Raw genomic sequence first — 20,183 nt, 5'->3', positions numbered from 1 at the left:
CTGATATGATTTCAGACTGAAGCGAGATGAGCTAGGAGCCTGAGATCTAACAGACATGTTCTACCACTGGACTAAGAATTAGGTATTTTCCTGTAAATAATCAAAAGATATACATTAACGCAGCAGTGTTTGATGGCACAAAAATATAATAATATACAAAGGGAAAATAGACATGCACAATAGTACCTTTAAGCCCAAGATATGCATCCATCATCTCGTGAGATATGCATGCATCATCTAATCAGCTACTCCCTCCCTTACTACATATAAGTCCGTTTAGAGATTTGAATGTGGACTACATATGGATGTATATAGATATATTCGAAGTAGAATATAGCCAGAGCATTCAGCAAGCAATTAATTGGTGGGAATCAAACATGCGCAACAAGATACTTCATACAGGTCCGCACACTGTTGCAGAATCAACATCGATCAAACATAAACATCGCCTGTGCTCAATTGTGAAGACATATGAAAAATTCTAAATTTACCTTGGCAAAGTACCATACATCAGAGGCAAACTCGATCAGGGTCCTCGAGGTCCCGGATGAGGCTGCCGACCCTGCCCTCCAACACGGCGAGCCTCATCCGAACCTTCTGGATGATGATCTTCACCATCATGTACGCGCAGTCGTCGAGGAAGTGGTTCTGCCTGAGCGCGCCGTGCCGTGTGGTCTCCAAATCTCCACCGTGATGTGCGTCTTCACGCCGTCCGCGTTGACTTGCACGCCCTTGTCGACCACGTTGCCGTAGCCGCCGCCCGCTCCTCGCCTCGATGAACCGCGTGAGCCCGTCGCCTGACCACGTGTCTGTCACCACCGTCATCCCCGAGTGCTCCCCCAGCATGATGGCGGAGGTGAGCGCGATGAGGCCGCCCCGATTGATGGCAGCCCCCACGCCGCTTCGGTCCACGCCTGTGTCGAACACCACGCCGAGGTCGGCGCCGCGGGTCAGCACCGCACGGCGGGTCAGCGACTTGGCCTTGCGTCTCCGGGTTGGGCATATGGTTCGGGAACATGCCGTCGAGCTCCAGGTGCAGGTTGTCGGTCGTGTTGGTGCCCAGCTTCTCCAGCACGTCCCACGCAAAGAACCCGCCACAGCCGTTGCCGACGCTCACAATGACCTTGAAGCCCGCGAGCTGCGTGTCGCAGCATGTCGGGTGGGCCACACACTCCTTGATGATGGCCCGGAGGTGCTGCACGTAGGCGCTAATCAGGTGGATGCGCTTGACTACTAGAGGCATGCCGAGGCCAACGCCGCCGAGGCCCAGCTTCCTCGCGACCACTACCGGAATAAAACCCTAAGTCGACGTCCTATTCTATGCCGACGGCTTTTTGTTGGGGCCAACGGCATAGACCGAGATATGCTGACAGCATAGGGAAAGCCATAATTACATGCCGCGTGGCCGCGGATCGACCAGTAGAACTTGCAACGGCGCGCCGTGACCGCAAGGCCGGACACAAACACTCGACCAAACGATTGGCGTGGGGCTGGCACTGAGGAGCCGCCCAGGTCGAACTCGTGCCTGACCAATGGCAACGGCACAGACGGCGCACCGCCGGCGTGGCAGTACCACGGGGTTGTGTCACTCGACTCTGACTCTTATTTGCCGAGAATGACCTTCGTGCACCGGATCTTTCTAGGTGAATCTTGACGGGGTCAATTTTTCCATCGTGATTTTGTGAAGGCGAGCGAGGGCCGATCAAAATCGGTCAAAGACCAGGCAAAAATGGAGACATGCTTCTATTAAATCTTAGCCGAGAATCTTTGTGATAAACGTAAAATCAATGGATACAAAGGGATGACGTATGGAGAACTATCAAAGCTTCCTTCCTTTAATATTAGTTATAGATATAGATATATATATATATATATATAGGAAGAACAGTCACAGCTCCATTACTATTGGCACCACATGAATCCCCATCAACGGAACTGATCTGAGCATATTAGCAAAAAATGCAATTTGAATCTTGCATTTTTTTGCTGGAACATCATCATCTACTCATGTATGCAAAAGAATCATACTGGTTATTATACACATAGGTCAATAATGAGAATCAAAAAATTCTGCTAGGGTTGAACATTCCACATGAGAAGAAGAAATAATCTGAGTTTGCTATGGTACCTAAAGAGCGGACAAATTATGCAAGATTTTGGCACATAACATGGGAATAGGAAGAACATCGAGCGCTCCATGCATAATCACATCACATGCATCACCTTTGACGGAATTGATCTAAGCATGCTTATTGCAAAAAAAAAAACTATTCGAATCTTCCCTTTGGTTGATCGATCTGAGCACGTGCATCTATCAGCATCTATCAATACATGAATCATCACCACTTGAAGTGCGGATAGAAGAAGCAAAACCGTGCCCCACGAATAGATGCTGATGGATCTTCTACTTCCTGCATGATCGCACCCTTAGAGGAGATGATCTGTTATGAGATAGATTAGGGACTTGGTAGGTGATAGAGATGAACGGGTGAAGATACAAAATACATCACGGAATTGATCTGTCAATAACTGAATGTCGATGGATCTTACACTTGCGCGATCACACCCTAGCAAGGTTGTCAGAATCGCGATTTCGAATCGGATCGGAGCTCTGATGGTAGAATCGTAAATCGTAGAATCTTCACTACCAGGATCGTAGAAACGTAGATTTTATGAACTAAAATCGTAGAATCACACTAGTAGAAAAAGGGCCTTTAGTCCCGGTTCATAAGGGCCTTTTAGTCCCGGTTCTGGAACAGGGACTAAAGGGTCGGTACTAAAGGCTCCCCCTTTAGTCCCGGTTCTAACTGGAACCGGGACTAAAGGCCCTCCACGTGGCCACTGTCTGGAGGTCCACCTTTAGTCCCGGTTGGTAACACCAACCGGTACTAAAGGAAAATTTTATGATTTTTTTGAATTTTTTTTGATTTTTTTTAAATTTCAAATTTCTGAATTATTTTAACCTCTAGTCTCTAATCACCCCTCATCACTGCTCAATTTAACCTTTAATCTCTAATCACCCCTCATCATTCCAAATCATCTAACTTCCCGAACGGTCACCCATCCTCTCACTACTCCAGCCTGAGCAAGCTTAACTTCCGGGTTCTATTCTCTCTCGTTTCCAAGTCTGCACTTGTTGTTTTCCTGACAATAGTAAGATGTCAATCCTATTAACCCTCAGGAATTTAGCTTGAGCATGAAGTCACACATTTCACTGTTTGAGTTTGAAACTATTGTTCTAAAAATCAATAATTATTTAGTAACACTAATATTTCTTGAATAAGTAGTTTGACCATAGTTTGACCACAGTTTGACCATAGTTGACCAAAATTCAAAAAAACTAAAATAATTATTTAGTAACACTAATATTATTGAATAATTATTTAGTAACACTAATACTTCTTGAATAAGTAGTTTGACCATACTTTGACCAGATTTAACAAAAATTTAAAAAAACTGAAATTTGAGCATAACTTTTTTTCGTTTTAGAATTTGAGGATTCTAAAAATTTGCAAATAGGCCATAGGCCGTCTCCATTGGATGCGGATTTTCGTTCCGAACATTTTGATATATTATACGTTTTTTTCCAACATCGTATGCAAAAGTTATAGCCGTTTTACATTTTCCCTACATTTTTTGCAAAACATGTCCCAATTTAAGTTTTTAAATTTTCCTAACTAGTAGATGTAGTAATATAACTACCTCTCGAAGGATTTTATTTTTTGAAGTTTTTATCATTTTCTTTTGATTTTTTGAAAACAAAAAAGGCGATCCACCGGGGGGGGGGGGTGGTAGAGTTTGAAAATGGGACCTTTAGTCCCAGTTTGAGAGACAAACCGGGACTAAAGGGCATCGCACCCTTTAGTCCCGGTTCGTGTCTCAAACCGGGACTAAAGATCTAATCTTTAGTCCCGGTTTGAGATACAAACCGGGACTAAAGTGCATCGCACCCTTTAGTCTCGGTTCGTGTCTCAAACCGGGACTAAAGGACTCAGGTGAACCGGGACTAATGCCTTAGCCGCACAAACCGGGACCAATGCTCACATTACTCCCGGTTCGTGCCTGAACCGAGACTAATGTGAATATTGCCCCGTGACCAAAGCCCTGTTTTCTACTAGTGTCAGATGGGTAAGTTTGGATCGTAAAGTCGTAGAATCGTATAACAGAATCGCGATTCTAACAACCATGCACCCTAGGAAGAGATGATCTGATATATGAAACATTAGGGTCAACGGGTCAAGATACAGAATAGATTAGGAATAGAGAGAAGGTGGTAGAGATGAATGGGTGAAGATACCAAATGAATTAGGAATCAGACTTGCAAAAATTGCATCTTTCTTTGTTCGTGAGGAAGAAGATTGGGAAAAGTCAGCCTAGACTGCCAACGATGGGCCATGGATTCCACATAAGCTGGGGAGGGAAGGGTTTCGGGAGGGAGGTTCTGCGAGATTTTTTTACCTTCCTTTTCATGTCTATACATAACTAACATAGAAATCGGATGGACAATTTAACTTTTTCTCTAGGATTAACGTAGATTTTTTTTCCAATAGAGCAAACATTCAAGCGAGAATTATATGGGCTGATCTACACCGTAATAAATCAGGGAGGAATAGACGTGGAGTAGCTAGATAGATTGAGATACGAGTTTTATTTTTGAATGAAAGATTGAGATAGTTGTTAGATCGTATCTGTTTTGGTTTCTTGTTTTTTCCTTCTATTTCCCCAATTGTACGTGAAAGCATGGCTTTCCAAGGAATTTTTTCTTCTGTTTTTTTTCTTGTTTGACTTTTATCAACAACCGTGTAAGCATTGTGGGCCTTGTAATAAGAACGAAAAACAATCCAACATTGAGGACTACATGGGTTAATCTAGACCATAATAACTTGGTCCCACTAGATTAACAGCTCATAATTACTGATTAACGTGGGAATTTCTAGGAAATCTAAAATTAGTATAGGTATAGGTATAGATAGATTACTTGCAAGGCTTATTATGATGTGCATTACCGAGAGGGCCCAGCGATTCCTCTTTGATACTCGGAGTGACAAATCCTAATCTCAATCAATGCCAACCCAACAAACACCTTCGGAGATACATGTAGAGCATCTTTATAATCACCCAGTTACGTTCGGATGTTTGATAGCACACAAGGTATTCCTTCGATATTTTGGAGTTTCATAATCTCATAGTTAAAGGAATATGTATAAGTCATGAAGAAAGCCATAGCAATAAAACTTAACAATCATTATGCTAAGCTAACGGATGAGTCTTGTCCATCATATCATTCTCCTAATGATGTGATCCCATTCATCAAATGACAACACATGTTATGGTTAGGAAACTTAACCATCTTTGATTAACGAGCTAGTCTAGTAGAGGCTTACTAGGGACATTGTGTTTTGTCTATGTATCCACACATGTATCAAGTTTCCGGTTAATACAATTCTAGCATGAATAATAAACATTTATCATGATATAACGAAATATAAATAACAACTTTATTATTGCCTTTAGGGCATATTTCTTTCAGTCTCCCACTTGCACTAGAGTCAATAATCTAGTTCACGTCGCCATGTGATTAATACCAATATTTCACATCTTTATGTGATTAACACCCATAGTTCACATCGCCATGTGACCAACACCCAAAAGGTTTACTAGAGTCAATAATCTAGTTCACATCGCTATGTGATTAACACCCAAAGAGTACTAGGGTGTGATCATGTTTTGCTTGTGAGAGAAGTTTAGTCAACGGGTCTGCCACATTCCGATCCGTATGTATTTTGAAAATTTCTATGTCTACAATGCTCTTCATGGAGCTACTCTAGCTAATTGCTCCCATTTTTAATATGTATCCAGATTGTGGCTCAGAGTCATCTGGATCGGTGTAAAAGCTTGCATCAATGCAACCTCTTTACGACGAACTCTTTATCACCTCCATAACCGAGAAATATTTCCTTAGTCCTCTAAGGATAATTTTGACCGTTGTCCACTGATCTACTCCTAGATCACTGTTGTACCCCCTTGCCAAACTCATGGCAAAGTACACAATAGGTCTGGTACACAACATGACATATCGTATAGAACCTATCGCTAAGGCATAGGAAATGACTTTCATTCTCTCCCTATCTTCTGTCGTGGTCGGGGTTTGAGTCTTACTCAACTTCACACCTTGTAATACAGGCAAGAACCCTTTCTTTGACTAATCCATTTTGAACTTCTTCAAAACTTTATGAAGGTATGTGCTTTGTGAAAGTCCAATTAAGCGTCTTGATCTATGTCTATAGATCTTGATGCCTAATATATAAGCAGCTTCACCGAGGTATTTCATTGAAAAACTTTTGTTCAATTATCTTTTTATGCTTTCCAGGAATTCTACATCATTTCCAATCAACAATATGACATCCACATATAATATTAGAAATGCTACAGAGCTCCCACTCATTTTCTTGTAAATACAGGTTTCTCCGAAAGTCTGTATAAAATCATATGCTTTGATCACATTATCAAAGCGTATATTCCAACTCCGAGATGCTTGCACCAGTCCATAAATGGATCGCTGGAGCTTGCACACTTTGTTAGCACCTTTAGGATCGATAAAACCTTCTGGTTGCATCATACAAGGTTTTTTAGTCGCCGATTAGTCACCGACTAATCGCCTAGTCGTCGCGCTGTGACTGGCTTGCGCGGGAGACTTGGCTCGCGGAGTGAGTCGCCCGACTCGCTGGCTCAACAGCGATTTTCTGCGATTAATCGCCGCGATTAGTCGATTAATTGACTTTCTGGCTCGACAGAGAGAGGAAAAGGGAGGGATCTTGGGAGGAGAGGAAGCCATGATGCTCGCGGCCGTGACCTAGGAACCGCCGCCGCAGCTCGCCGGTGACGCACCCCCTTCAGATCGACGGCGGCTAGACCTCCGTGGCGACGGCCGTGACCTCGAGCCAGGCTGCGGCGGCGCAGAATAAGGCAGGGGAGGAGGAGATGAAGCTGCAGGCGGGTGAGGCTGGGGAGGAGGCGGGGGAGGGAGAGGAGGCGGGGGAGGAGGCGCCGCCTCTCCTCACCGGCAGCGCAGAGGAAGAAGTTCGAGGGGAGAGGCGTGGATGAAGGAGTGTGGGATGGCAGCGCTAGGTTTAGCGAGTGGATGAGGGCCGGGAGTGGTTAGCTGGGCTGTGCTGGGCCTGTTTGGCCTGATAACTTTGCTTATCTGGCATTAATGGGCTATGCAAAGAAGGGAAACAGGTGCGGGAGTGCACTGTACTGCCATGGCGACTTGGGGCGATTAGTCCAGGCAAGTCACTGACTCAAGCCAGCAAGCCACTAGCCGCAGCCTTGGCGACTTGGCTTGACTTGGCGACTCAAAAACCTTGGCATCATATACAACTCTTCTTTGAGAAATCCATTAAGGAATGCAGTTTTGACATCCATTTGCCAGATTTCATAATTATAAAATGCGGCAATTGCTAACATGATTCGGACAATCTTAAGCATCGCTACGGGTGAGAAGGTCTTATCGTAGTGAACTCCTTGAACTTGTCAAAAATCTTTCGCAACAAGTCGAACTTTGTAGACAGTAACATTACCATCAACGTCAGTCTTCTTCTTGAAGATCCATTTATTCTCTATGGCTCGCCGATCATCAGGCAAGTCAACCAAAGTCCACACTTTGTTCTCATACATGGATCCTATCTCGGGTTTCATGGCCTCAACCCATTTATTGGAATCTGGGCTCATCATCGCTTCCACATAGTTTGTAGGTTTGTCATGGTCTAGTAACATGACTTCTAGAACAGGATTACCGTACCACTCTGGTGCGGAACTTGCTCTGGTTGACCTACGAGGTTCATTAGTAACTTGATATGATGTTTCATGATCATTATCATTAGCTTCCTCTCTAGTTGGTGTAGGCATCACTGTAACTGATTTCTGTGATGAGCTACTTTCCAATTCGAGAGAAGGTACAATTACCTCATCAAGTTATACTTTCCTCCCATTCACTTCTTCCAAGAGAAACTCCTTCTCTAGAAAGGATCCATTCTTAGCAACAAAAATCTTGCCTTCGGATCTGTGATAGAAGGTGGACCCAACATTTTCTTTTGGGTATCCTATGGAGACACACTTCTCCGATTTGGGTTCAAGCTTATCAGTTTGAAACTATTTCACATAAGCACCGCAACCGCAAACTTCAAGAAATGACAACTTCGGTTTCATGCCAAACCATGGTTCATACGTTGTCGTCTCAACGGATTTAGGCAATGCCCTATTTAACGTGAATGCAGCTGTCTCTAATGCATAACCCCAAAACGATAGTGGTAAATCGGTAAGAGACATCATAGATCGCACCATATCTAATAAAGTATGGTTACGACGTTCGGACACAACAATACGCTGTGGTGTTCCAGGTGGCATGAGTTGTGAAAATATCCACATTGTTTTAAGTGAAGGCCAAACTCATAACTCAAATATTTGCTTCCATGGTCAGATCGTAGAAACTTCATTTTCTTGTTACGATGATTCTCCACTTCACTCTAAAATTCTTTGAACTTTTCAAATGTTTCGGACTTGTGTTTCATCAAGTAGATATACCCATATCTGCTCAAATCATCTGTGACGGTCAGAAAATAATGACACCCGCCGCGTGGCTCAACACTCACTGGACCACATACATCAGTATGTATTATTTCCAACAAGTCATTGGCTTGCTCCATTGTTCCGGAGAACGGAGATTTAATCATCTTTCCCATGAGGCATGGTTCGCAAGTATCAAATGATTCATAATCAAGTGATTCCAAAAGCCCATCTGCATGGAGTTTCTTCATGTGCTTTGCACCAATACCTAAACAGCAGTGCCACAAATATGTTGCACTATCATTATCAAGTTTGCATCTTTGGCATCAATATTACGAATATGTGTATCACTACGATCAAGATTCAATAAACCATTTACATTGGGTGTATGACCATAGAAGGTTTTATTCATGTAAATAGAACAACAATTATTCTCTGACTTATATGAATAACCGTATTGCAGTAAACATGATCCAATCATATTCATACTCAACACAAACACCAAATAACATTTATTTAGGTCCAACACTAATCCCGAAGGTAGAGGGAGTGTGCGATGGTGATCTTATCAACGTTGGAATCACTTCCAACACACATCGTCACCTCGCCCTTAACTACTCTCTATTCATTCTGTAATTCCTGTTTCGAGTTAATAATCTTAGCAACTGAACCAGTATCAAATACCCTGGGGTTACTATGAATACTAGTAAAATACACATCAATAACATGCATATCAAATATACCTTTGTTCACTTTGCCATCTTCTTATCCGCCAAGTATTTGTGGTTGTTCCTCTTCCAGTGACCATTCCGTTTGCAGTCGAAGCACTCAGTTTCAGGCTTAGGTCTAGCTTTGGGCTTCTTCACGGGAGTGGAAACTTGCTTGTCATTCTTCTTGAAGTTCCCTTTGTTTTTCTTTGCCCTTTTTCTTGAAACTAGTGGTCTTTTCAACCTTCAACACTTGATGCTTTTTCTTGATTTCTACCTTCGCCGATTTCAGCACCGCGAAGAGCCTGGGAATCGTTTTCGTCATCCCTTGCATATTATAGTTTATCACGAAGTTCTAGTAGCTTGGTGATAGTGACTAGATAACTCTGTCAATCACTATCCTTATCTGGAAGATTAACTCCCACTTGATTCAAGCGATTGTACTACCTAGACATTCTGAGTACATGCTCACTGGCTGAGCCATTTTCCTCCATCTTGTAGCCAAAGTACTTGTCAGAGGTCTCATACCTCTTTACACGGGCATGAGTCTGAAATATCATTTTTCAGCTCTTGGAACATCTCATATGCTCCATGGCATTCAAAACATTTTTGATGTCCCAGTTCTAAGCCGTAAAGCATGGTGCACTAAACTATCAAGTAGTCCTCATACTGAGATTGTCAAACATTCATAACGTCTGCATCTGCTCCTGCAATAGGTTTGTCACCTAGCGGTGCATCAAGGACATAATTCTTCTATGCAACAATGAGGATAATCCTCAGATCACGGACCCAGTCCGCATCATTGCTACTATCATCTTTCAACTTTGTTTTCTCTAGGAACATATCAAAAATATAACAAGGGAGCTATATGCGAGCTATTGATCTATAACATAGATATGGAAATACTATCAGGACTAAGTTCATGATAAATTAAGTTCAATTAATCATATTACTTAAGAAATCCCACTTAGATTGACATCCCTCAAGTCATCTAAATGATCACATGATCCATATCAACTAAACCATGTCCGATCATCACGTGAGATGGAGTAGTTTTCAATGGTGAACATCTTTATGTTGATCATATCTACCATATGATTCACGTTCGACCTTTTGGTCTCTAGTGTTCCGAGGCCATGTCTGTACATGCTAGGCTCGTCAAGTTTAAACCGAGTATTCCGCATATGCAAAACTATGTTGCACCCGTTGTATGTGAACATAGAGCTTATCACCCCCGATCATCACATGGTGTCTCGGCACGACGAACTGTCGCAACGGTGCATACTCAGGGAGAACACTTATACCTTGAAATTTTAGTGAGGGGTCATCTTATAATGCTACCGTCATACTAAGCAAAATAAGATGCATAAAAGATAAACATCACATGCAATCAAAATATGTGACATGATATGTCCATCATCATCTTGTGCCTTTGATCTCCATCTCCAAAGCACCATCATGATCTCCATCGTCACCGGCTTGACACCTTGATCTCCATCGTAGCGTCGTGGTCGTCTCGCCAACTATTGCTTCTACAACTATCGCTAACACATAGTGATAAAGTAAAGCAATTACATGGCGTTTGCATTTCATACAACAAAGAGACAACCATAAGGCTCCTGCCGGTTGCCAGTGACTTTTACAAAACATGATCATCTCATACAATAACGTATATCACATCATGTCTTGACCATATCACATCACAACATGCCTTGCAAAAACAAGTTAGACATCCTCTACTTTGTTGTTGCAAGTTTTACGTGGCTGCTGCGGGCTTCTAGCAAGAACCGTTCTTACCTACCCATCAAAAACCACAACGGTGATTTATCAAGTTTGATGTTTTTACCTTCAACAAGAACCGGCCGCAGTCAAATTCTTTTCAACTAAAGTTGGAGAAACAGACACCTACCAGCCACCATTATGCAAAACTAGTTGCATGTGTGTCGGTGGAACCGGTCTCATGAAACTGGTCATGTAAGGTTGGTCCGGGCTGCTTAATCCAACAATACCGGCGAATCAAAATAAGACATTGGTGGTAAGCAGTATGATGATCACCTCCCACAACTCTTTGTGTTCTACTCGTGCATATCATCTACGCATAGACCTGGCTCGGATACCACTGTTGGGGAACGTAGCATGCAATTTAAAATTTTCCTACGCTCACGCAAGATCTATCTAGGAGATTCGTAGCAATGAGAGGGGGAGAGTGTGTCCACATACCATCGTAGACCAAAAGCAGAAGCATTTGACAACGCGGTTGATGTAGTCAAACTTCTCGTTCCGACCGATCAAGCACCGAACGTACGACACCTCCGAGTTTTGCACACGTTTAGCTCGATGACGTCCCTCGAACTCTTGATCCAGGAATGTGTCGAGGGAGAGTTCTGTCAGCACGACGGCATGGTGACGGTGATGGTCAAGTGATCCGCACAGGGCTTCGCCTAAGCACAACGAAGATATGACCGGAGGCGTAAACTATGGAGGGGGGGCGCCGCACACAGCTAAAAATTGTTGGTATGCATTCTAGCAGTGCTCCCCCATCATATATATAGGTTGGAGGGGAGGAGAGGCAGCCAAGGGGGCACCCCAAGTAGGAGGAATCCTACTTGGGGTCCTCCCAATTCGGCCTCCCCCCTTTCCTATTCCTATTCGGTGTAGGAAGGGAAGAGGGGGGAGGGGGAATCCTATTCCCTTTTTCCTTTCCTCCTTCCCCTTTTCTACTCCAATTTAGCCTGCCCATATGAGAGGGGCGCACCAACACCTTAGGGTCTTGTCCATCCCCCTCTTGGCCCATTAAGGCCCATGTAGTTGCCGGGGGGTTGCTCGGAACCCCTTCCGGTGACCCGATATGCACCCGGTACCCCTGGAACACTTACGGTGTCCAAATATCGTCATCCAATATATGAATCTTTACCTCTCGACCATTTCAAGACTCATCATCATGTCTGTGATCTTATCCGAGACTCCGAACACCATTCAGTCACCAAATCACATAACTCATATAATACAAAATCGTCATCGAACGTTAAGCGTGCGGACCCCACAGGTTCGAGAACTATGTAGACATGACCGAGACACCTCTCTGGTCAATAACCAACAGTGGAACCTGGATGCTCATATTGGTTCCCACATATTCTACGAAGATCTTTATCAGTCGTACCGTAATGACAACATACGTTATTCCCTTTGTCATCGGTGTGTTACTTGCCCGAGATTCGGTCGTCGGTATCTTCAAACCTAGTTCAATCTTGTAACCGGCAAGTCTCTTTACTCGTGCCATAATGCATCATCCTGTAACTAACTAATTAGTCACATTGCTTGCAAGGCTTATTATGATGTGCATTACCGAGAGGGCCTAGAGATACCTCTCCGATACTCGGAGTGACAAATCCTAATCTCGATCTATGCCAACCCAACAAAAACCTTAGGAGATACCGGTAGAGCATCTTTATAATCACCCAGTTACTTGTGACGTTTGATAGCACACAAGGTATTCCTCCGGTATTCGGGAGTTGCATAATCTCATAGTCAAAGCAATATGTATAAGTCATGAAGAAAGCAATAGCAATAAAACTTAATGATCATTATGCTAAGCTAGTAGATAGGTCTTGTCCATCACATCATTCTCTTAATGTTGTGATCCCGCTCATCAAATGACAACACATGTCTATGGTTAGAAAACTTAACCATCTTTGATTAGCGAGCTAGTCTAGTAGAGGCTTACTAGGGACATTGTGTTTTGTCTATGTATCCACACATGTATCAAGTTTCCGGTTAATACAATTCTAGTATGAATAATAAGCTTTTATCGTGATACAAGGAAATATAAATTACAACTTTATTATTGCCTCTAGGGCATATTTCCTTCAAAATATACTCCACAAAACTTTGCTCGGACAAATCCTCCTCTACTTTGTAGGGTATCTATTAGAGTTCGCCGAAAATGTAGGTGGGAGGGGAGTAATCGGTGTAGTTTTGTGATCATGGTGAAACGAGTCAACATTTGTCTCTCACTTGCCCCATATCCAACTTATCGTGATGAACAATACATGTGTCATTGAACATACCTCCTCTTAATATTATCACCAATTTGTTTGGTAACTGGCTAGGTAGGGTTGAGCCCAATACTACGGGATGAATTAGTTTGTGCATTAATTTGTGCTATTTGGAACTATCAGAATGATTGTGTTTTTAATAGGACAAATATCACAAGCTTTTTGCAGGTTATCTACCAGGGCGACTAGCCGGATCCCTAAGTGGTCATTACCACACCGTGTGATAGGAGGGGGGTCTTATGGATTTTGGATGCAACCAATGAGAGACGGTAGCACGGGGTACATACAACCTATTTAGATGGCGGTCCATTAATAAGATATGTGTTTAGGCCCAGTCCTATTTTGCTAGTTGTGGCTATTTGTTTGATTTCTGGTTCTTGTTTGGCAACTTGAGATGTTACTCATACTTTGAGACCTGATACTTTTTAATAAATGACTGTATGCATCGCGTGATGCAGAGGCCGACACTGGTGGTGGTTAGAACTAAGCCCGGGCATGAACAGGTCGGGCCCGGCCAGGCTTAACATTTGGGCTAGGCTTGGGCCTTCTTTTACAGCCCGGAAGATAGTTCGGGCCAGGCTCGAGCTTCTCTTTATCTGTATTTTAGGACGAGCTTCAGGGATTTGGGCCAAGCTTGCACGTGAGTACACTAAAAACAAAGTTCGAGCCGGGCTTTCGAGCTTGATTTTGGGCTGGGCTCGGGCTTGAAAACATAGAGTATTTTGGGCTTTGGCTGGGTTGGGCTTGAGAAATGAAGGTCGGGCTTTTACAAGCCCGGCCCGACGTTTGCCCGGGTTTAGTTAGAACAATCAAACCGCCTACAAATGGTTGGTAATAACAAACAACATCTAGTGTCGAAACCGTGTGCGCATAGTGAGTAGCTTGGGACACAGACTTCGCTTCTCTTTGTCTATGGGTTCTATGCCTTCATTTCATTTTTCGTCTATTTTCCTTATGTAAGACCCTATACCAAGCCCCTAGGACCGAAGACGTTGTCTTGACCTCACCCGCAGATCGAGTTCAGCCATACCGTTGAGGAAGGCCTCCGCCAACGACCATGACCATGGGGAGAGGAAGAGACTGTGTAGTGCCTATATTGAGATGGGAGTTTTTTTTTTGAATTGTTGTGACTAGAGAATGAATCGTAATTTTTTAGTGTTCTATTTTTACATCAGAGCTTTGAGTGATTATTATTTGGATTTACTAGAATGGAGCAAACTTCTGGCCAAGGACTATTTATGTTGATCTACGCGATAATAACTTAGTCCCACCAGATGGGTGGCTTATAATTACTGTTTAATCTTTATTAATGTGACAAAATTTTAAAATATCTGCACCGTAATAATTCGGTCCCACCAGATGAGCAGTTCGTATTTGTGATTAATTGTGCGAATATCGACGGAGTCTCTAATTAGTACAGAAATAGATTAATAGATAGATTACACATATAGGATTCACGTCAAACAATCCCTTCGTGCTCTATCAAAGAATAAAAAATTGTATTCATATACTATTTATTTGACTATTTTTTGAGGAATTGAGCACTCACTTGAAAAATGTAGAGAATGATTTACCAAGGTTGTTCTGGAAATCCAAAGGCCACATCGAGCTTTGCTCACGCCATAGAAGTCCGAAAGGAAGACACCCTTGATATAACCCAGTATATGTTTTCTATTTTTCTTCTTTTGTAAGGGTGGTGTTGTAAGGGTTAGACAATTTTAATACATGGCCTTGGCCTTCTTTCAAAAAAGGAAGAGAGTGTGGATCCCTTGATTCATAAACAAGCATTGCCAACAGTAGTTGGTCTCTACTAATTGGTGATGTACTCCATCACTCAATAAATGCTATAAAAAGTTGTGACCTTTATGAAAAATAAAGCATGTTGCCACGACCCGCACAATCTCGACAAATGGAGGACCAACAAAACAATAAAACAGAAATTCCCAAAGGCACACACCTCGCCACTTTTTTTGCCATAAATCAATGCGGCCAAGTAATCTTGTTTCCAAAAGGACTAAACTAAACATAAATTTAAATCTCTTTGTAGTATATTTAATACAATATATATAACAATCTCCTCCCATTTTATTAGGTAAGTAGCTAGTACAATATCTTCTTGAAAGTAGCATCACACATATTCGGGAATAGGTAACCCATGAAACAATAAAACTACATATATCATTTAATGTCGAGCTTACTACCTCGAGGAGAATAGAACCACACATCAAGGCTCAATGGATGGCGCAGGTGCACTGGCCAATGCGCCACCGAACCCGCAACAGTAAATGTTCCTAGGGCAGCACACTGGATTGTACCCCACTGGTCTAGCAGCTGCATGTGCTGCCGGTGCTGCCATCATCATGAGCAAGCAGACTTGCACCATGAGAAAAACAATGATCACTTGGAAGATGTTATTTTTTGCCATTGCCTAAGAACACAGAACAACTGAGAATATGTAGTTATGCAATAGTCTGACAATCAATATGTTTTTTGTGGTCATGACTGGTACCATTGGGTCGATCTTATATAGATGTGGTTGCATTAAGCTTGTCCCTATCCAATTAATGTCATTAAACGACATGTTTCAGTCTCTTTTGCATCAAGCTTATCCTTATCCGACCCACAACAAAGGGTTGTCCTTATCCAAATAAATGCCAATAAATCGTATTAAATGTCATGAGTAGTATAGAGAAATCATCAATAGCCATGGTCATGATATAGGAAAGAAATAGAGTGTATATTAGTTTCGTCTGATTACACTTTGATCTAGTTTATAGGAAAGTAATATTAACATATACATTTCCAATTAATGTTATCAAACCAATCAAGGATTTTTTTAATATTATATTTATGGAAATCGGTCTGTATCGCTGCCAAAGTTGCATATTCGAGTCTTGTCACTCAAACTTCTGTATTTTAGTCCACGCCACTAGCGATTCCAAAGGAATTGGATGTATGCCCCACCCACCATCTCATTCCATCTGGGACTCACCTTCTTCATGTCAACCACAGCGACGAGAAGACTCGATTGACCCTTCCGGCTATGTGGCGGCACACTGTTGAGGCCATAATTTCCATTTTTCCACTTTGACATCGTTGAGGGAGTCCTGGATTAGGGGGTCCCTGGGCGTCCGGGCTATGTGACGTGGGCCGGACTGGTAGGCCGTGATGATACAAGATAGAAAGCTTCCCCCCGTATCCGGATGGGACACTCTTTGGCGTGGAAGGCAAGCTTGGCGTTTGGATATGAAGATTCATTTCTCTGTAAACCGAATTTATACCAACCCTAGCCCCCTTCGGTGTCTATATAAACCGGGTGGTTTAGTCTGTAGAGGTAATCATAATCATACATGCTAGACATCTAGGATTTAGCCATTAAAATCTCGTGGTAGATCAACTCTTTTAACCCCTATACTCATCAAAGTCAATCAAGCAGGACGTAGGGTTTTACCTCCATCAAGAGGGCCGAACCTGGGTAAACATCGTGTCCCCTGCCTCCTGTTACCTTTGATCCTTAGACGCATAGTTCGGGACCCCCTACCCGAGATCTGCCGGTTTTGACACCGACATTGGGGCTTTCATTGAGAGTTCCTCTGTGCTGTCGATAAAGGATTCGATGGCCCCCTAATACGCCTCCGTCGTATCTACTTTTCCAAACACTTTTGCCCTTGTTTTGGACTCTAACTTGCATGATTTGAATGGAACTAACCCAGACTGACGCTGTTTTCAGCAGAATTGCTATGGTGCTATTAATGTGCAGAAACAAAAGTTCTCAGAATGACCTGAAACATCACGGAACACCTTTTCGGAAAATATAAAAAATCCTTGCAAAAGATGAAGGCCAGGGGGCCCACCACCTGTCCACGAGGGTGGGGGCGCGCCCCCTACCTCGTGGGCCCCCTGGAGCTCCTCCGACCTCAAGACCAACTCTATATATTTGCTTTCGGGGAGAAAAAATCATAGAGAAGAAATCATCACGTTTTACGATACGAAGCCGCCGCCAAGCCCTAAAACCTCTTAGGAGGGCTGATCTGGAGTCCGTTCGGGGCTCCGGAGAGGGGAATCCGTCGCCATCGTCATCATCAACCATCCTCCATCACCAATTTCATGATGCTCACCGCCGTGCGTGAGTAATTCCATCGTAGGCTTGCTGGACGGTGATGGGTTGGATGGTATCTATCATGTAATCGAGTTAGTTTTGTTAGGGTTTGATCCCTAGTATCCACTATGTTCTAAGATTGATGTTGCTATGACTTTGCTATGCTTAATGATTGTCACTAGGGCCCGAGTGCCATGATTTCAGATATGAACCTATTATGTTTTCATCAATATATAAGAGTTCTTGATCCTATCTTGCAAGTCTATAGTCACCTATTATGTGTTATGATCCGTTAACCCCGAAGTGACAATAATCGGGATACTTACAGGTGATGACCGTAGTTTGAGGAGTTCATGTATTCACTATGTGTTAATGCTTTATTTCGGTACTCTATTAAAAGGATGCCTTAATATCCCTTAGTTTTCGTAAGGACCCTGCTGCCACGGGAGGGTAGGACAAAAGATGTCATGCAAGTTCTTTTCCATACACTACTGGAATCAGGTACTTTGCCATCTGCCAGCTCTTTGCCGTCAGCTAGCGGACGGCAAAGAAGCTCTTTGCCATCAGCTACCAAAAAGCAGATGGCAAAGAACTGGCTGATGGCAAAGACCTAATTTGCCATCAGCCAGTTCTTTGTCGTCGGCTAGCGGACGACAAAGAGGGAGGGGGCCCCACTGACGAGCTGCTTAAAAAATCCTAACTCCCCCCTCTTTGCCGTCCGCTAGCAGACGGCAAAGAGAAAATAAGGGACGACAAAGGGGGGCAGACGGCAAAGAGGGAGGGGCCCCTCTAACGGTAACGGCCGCGCCCCACCCCGCCCCCCCCTCTCTTTCTCTTCTTCACACGCGCGCCGCCGCCCCCAGCACTCGCCGCCACCCCGTCACCCCACCACCCTGCGCGCCGCCCCCCCGCCCCGTCGCCACTGCCGCTCGGCGCCCCACCGCCCCCCGCCCCATCGGCCCCGCCACCCTGCCGTCTGGTCGCCGCCGCTTCCCGGTGCCCCGGCCCCCCCGCCCCGGCCTGGCCCAGCCCCGTCGCCACTGCCGCCCGACGCCGCCGCCCCAGGCCGCCCCGCCCCCCTCCTCCACCCCAGGTGAGCTCTGCCTCCTTTTTTTTCCTTTTTCTGTTTTTTTAGTTTTAGGTTTATGTTTAGTTTAGATTTAGATTTAGTTTTAGTTTTAGGTTTAGTTTTAGGTTTATAGGTTTAGTTTTAGTTTAGTTTTAGGTTTAGATTTAGTTTTTTCCTTTTTTTGTTTTTTTAGTTTTAGGTTTAGGTTTAGTTTAGTTTTAGGAAAGAAGAAGAAGAGAAAAAGAGGGGAGGAGGAGAAGAAGAAGAGGAAAAAGGAAAGGAAGAAGAAGAAGAGGAGGAGGAGAAGAAAAAAGAAGAAGAGGAAGAAGAAGAAGAAAAAAGAGGAGAGGAGGAGAAGAAGAGGAAAAAGGAAAGGAGGAAAAAGAAGAAGAAGAAGAAGAAGAAGAAGGAAAAAAAGGAAGAAAAGGAAGAAGAGGAATAAGAAGAAAAAGGAAAAATGAGGAAAAAAACCCGACCCGACACGGTACCCCGACCCCGACCCGGCACCCCCACACGACACCCTGACCCCGAGACCCTGACCCCGACGCCCCGACCCCGACCCCGACACCGACACGGCACCCCGACCCCGACCCGGCACCCCGAGACCCGACACCCCGAACCCGAGAACCCGACCCCGACCCCGACCCCGACACCCCGACCCCGAGCCTGACCCGACACCCCGACCCCGACACCGACACGGCACCCCAAACCTGACCCGGCACCCCGACCCGACACCCCGACCCTGAGACCCCGACCCCGACCCTGACACCCCGATCGACCTCGAGCCTGACCCGACACCCTGACCTCGAGCCTGACCCGACACCCCGACCCCGACACCACACCCCGACCCCGAAACAGCACCCTGCCCCGACACGACACTACCCCGACACCGACACGACACCCCGACCCCGAAACAGCACCCCGACCCTGACACGGCACCCCGACACCGACACGACACCCCGACCCCCGACACCTCCCAAAAAGGTGTTCTTTGGCCTTGCAGAGGCCGACGGGTTCATATATTTGTGAATTATTAGTTAGGTCATATATTTTTCGATTTTTTTATGAAAAACATCATATCTAATTGTGTTGATCGGGTAGTTTTAAATGTGCAGTTGTTTCATCGCTGCGAGGTTTGGTGTTCGACGACCTCGCCGTGCGTTTGACGAGCTCTGCCCCTTCGTTCGTGGGTGAGCACAAATGACATGTCCTCCTCCCCCATTAATTATTTGATCTATTCTGATGAAACTTGATAGCTAGCTATATATGTGTCTTGAATCATCAGTATGCGTAACCAATATGTGTCTCCCGTTCGAAAGTGTCATAGTTATAAATATGCATGCATTTATATATTTATAACCTTGATTCTTTCGAATTGTCCAACGCTATCCATGGACAGCCCGAGTATGTGTAGATTGGGTTCGTTTTCCCATATGCTTTGCTCCGGATCCGACACATAAATTTCGTCAGTGCCTCCCCTGTTGTTCTCCGGGTACACATCCTCTCTGTTTATTGCAAATACGTGTATCAGGAGAACAGCGGGGAGGTGCTGCCGAAATTTTGCATCGGATCCGGAGCATAGAATGGGAAAATGAACCCAATCTACACATACACGGGTGGTATTAGGACCTATCATTACCTATTAGAGTGTAGGTTGCATGGACGTAATAAAATTGACAAAGTAGATC

The 20,183-nt window shown here is 44.1% G+C and overlaps 1 pseudogene; it reads right to left on the bottom strand.

The window, feature by feature from the left end:
* Positions 1 to 510: 510 nt before the first annotated feature.
* LOC123153014 (phosphomannomutase-like) lies at positions 511 to 16,421 on the bottom strand (annotated as a pseudogene).
* Between the last annotated feature and the right edge of the window lie 3,762 nt (positions 16,422 to 20,183).

The sequence above is a fragment of the Triticum aestivum genome, chromosome 7A (genome assembly GCF_018294505.1).
Source record: "Triticum aestivum cultivar Chinese Spring chromosome 7A, IWGSC CS RefSeq v2.1, whole genome shotgun sequence".
Lineage (NCBI taxonomy): Eukaryota > Viridiplantae > Streptophyta > Magnoliopsida > Poales > Poaceae > Triticum > Triticum aestivum.
This window is presented reverse-complemented; position numbering and strand designations above follow the sequence as displayed.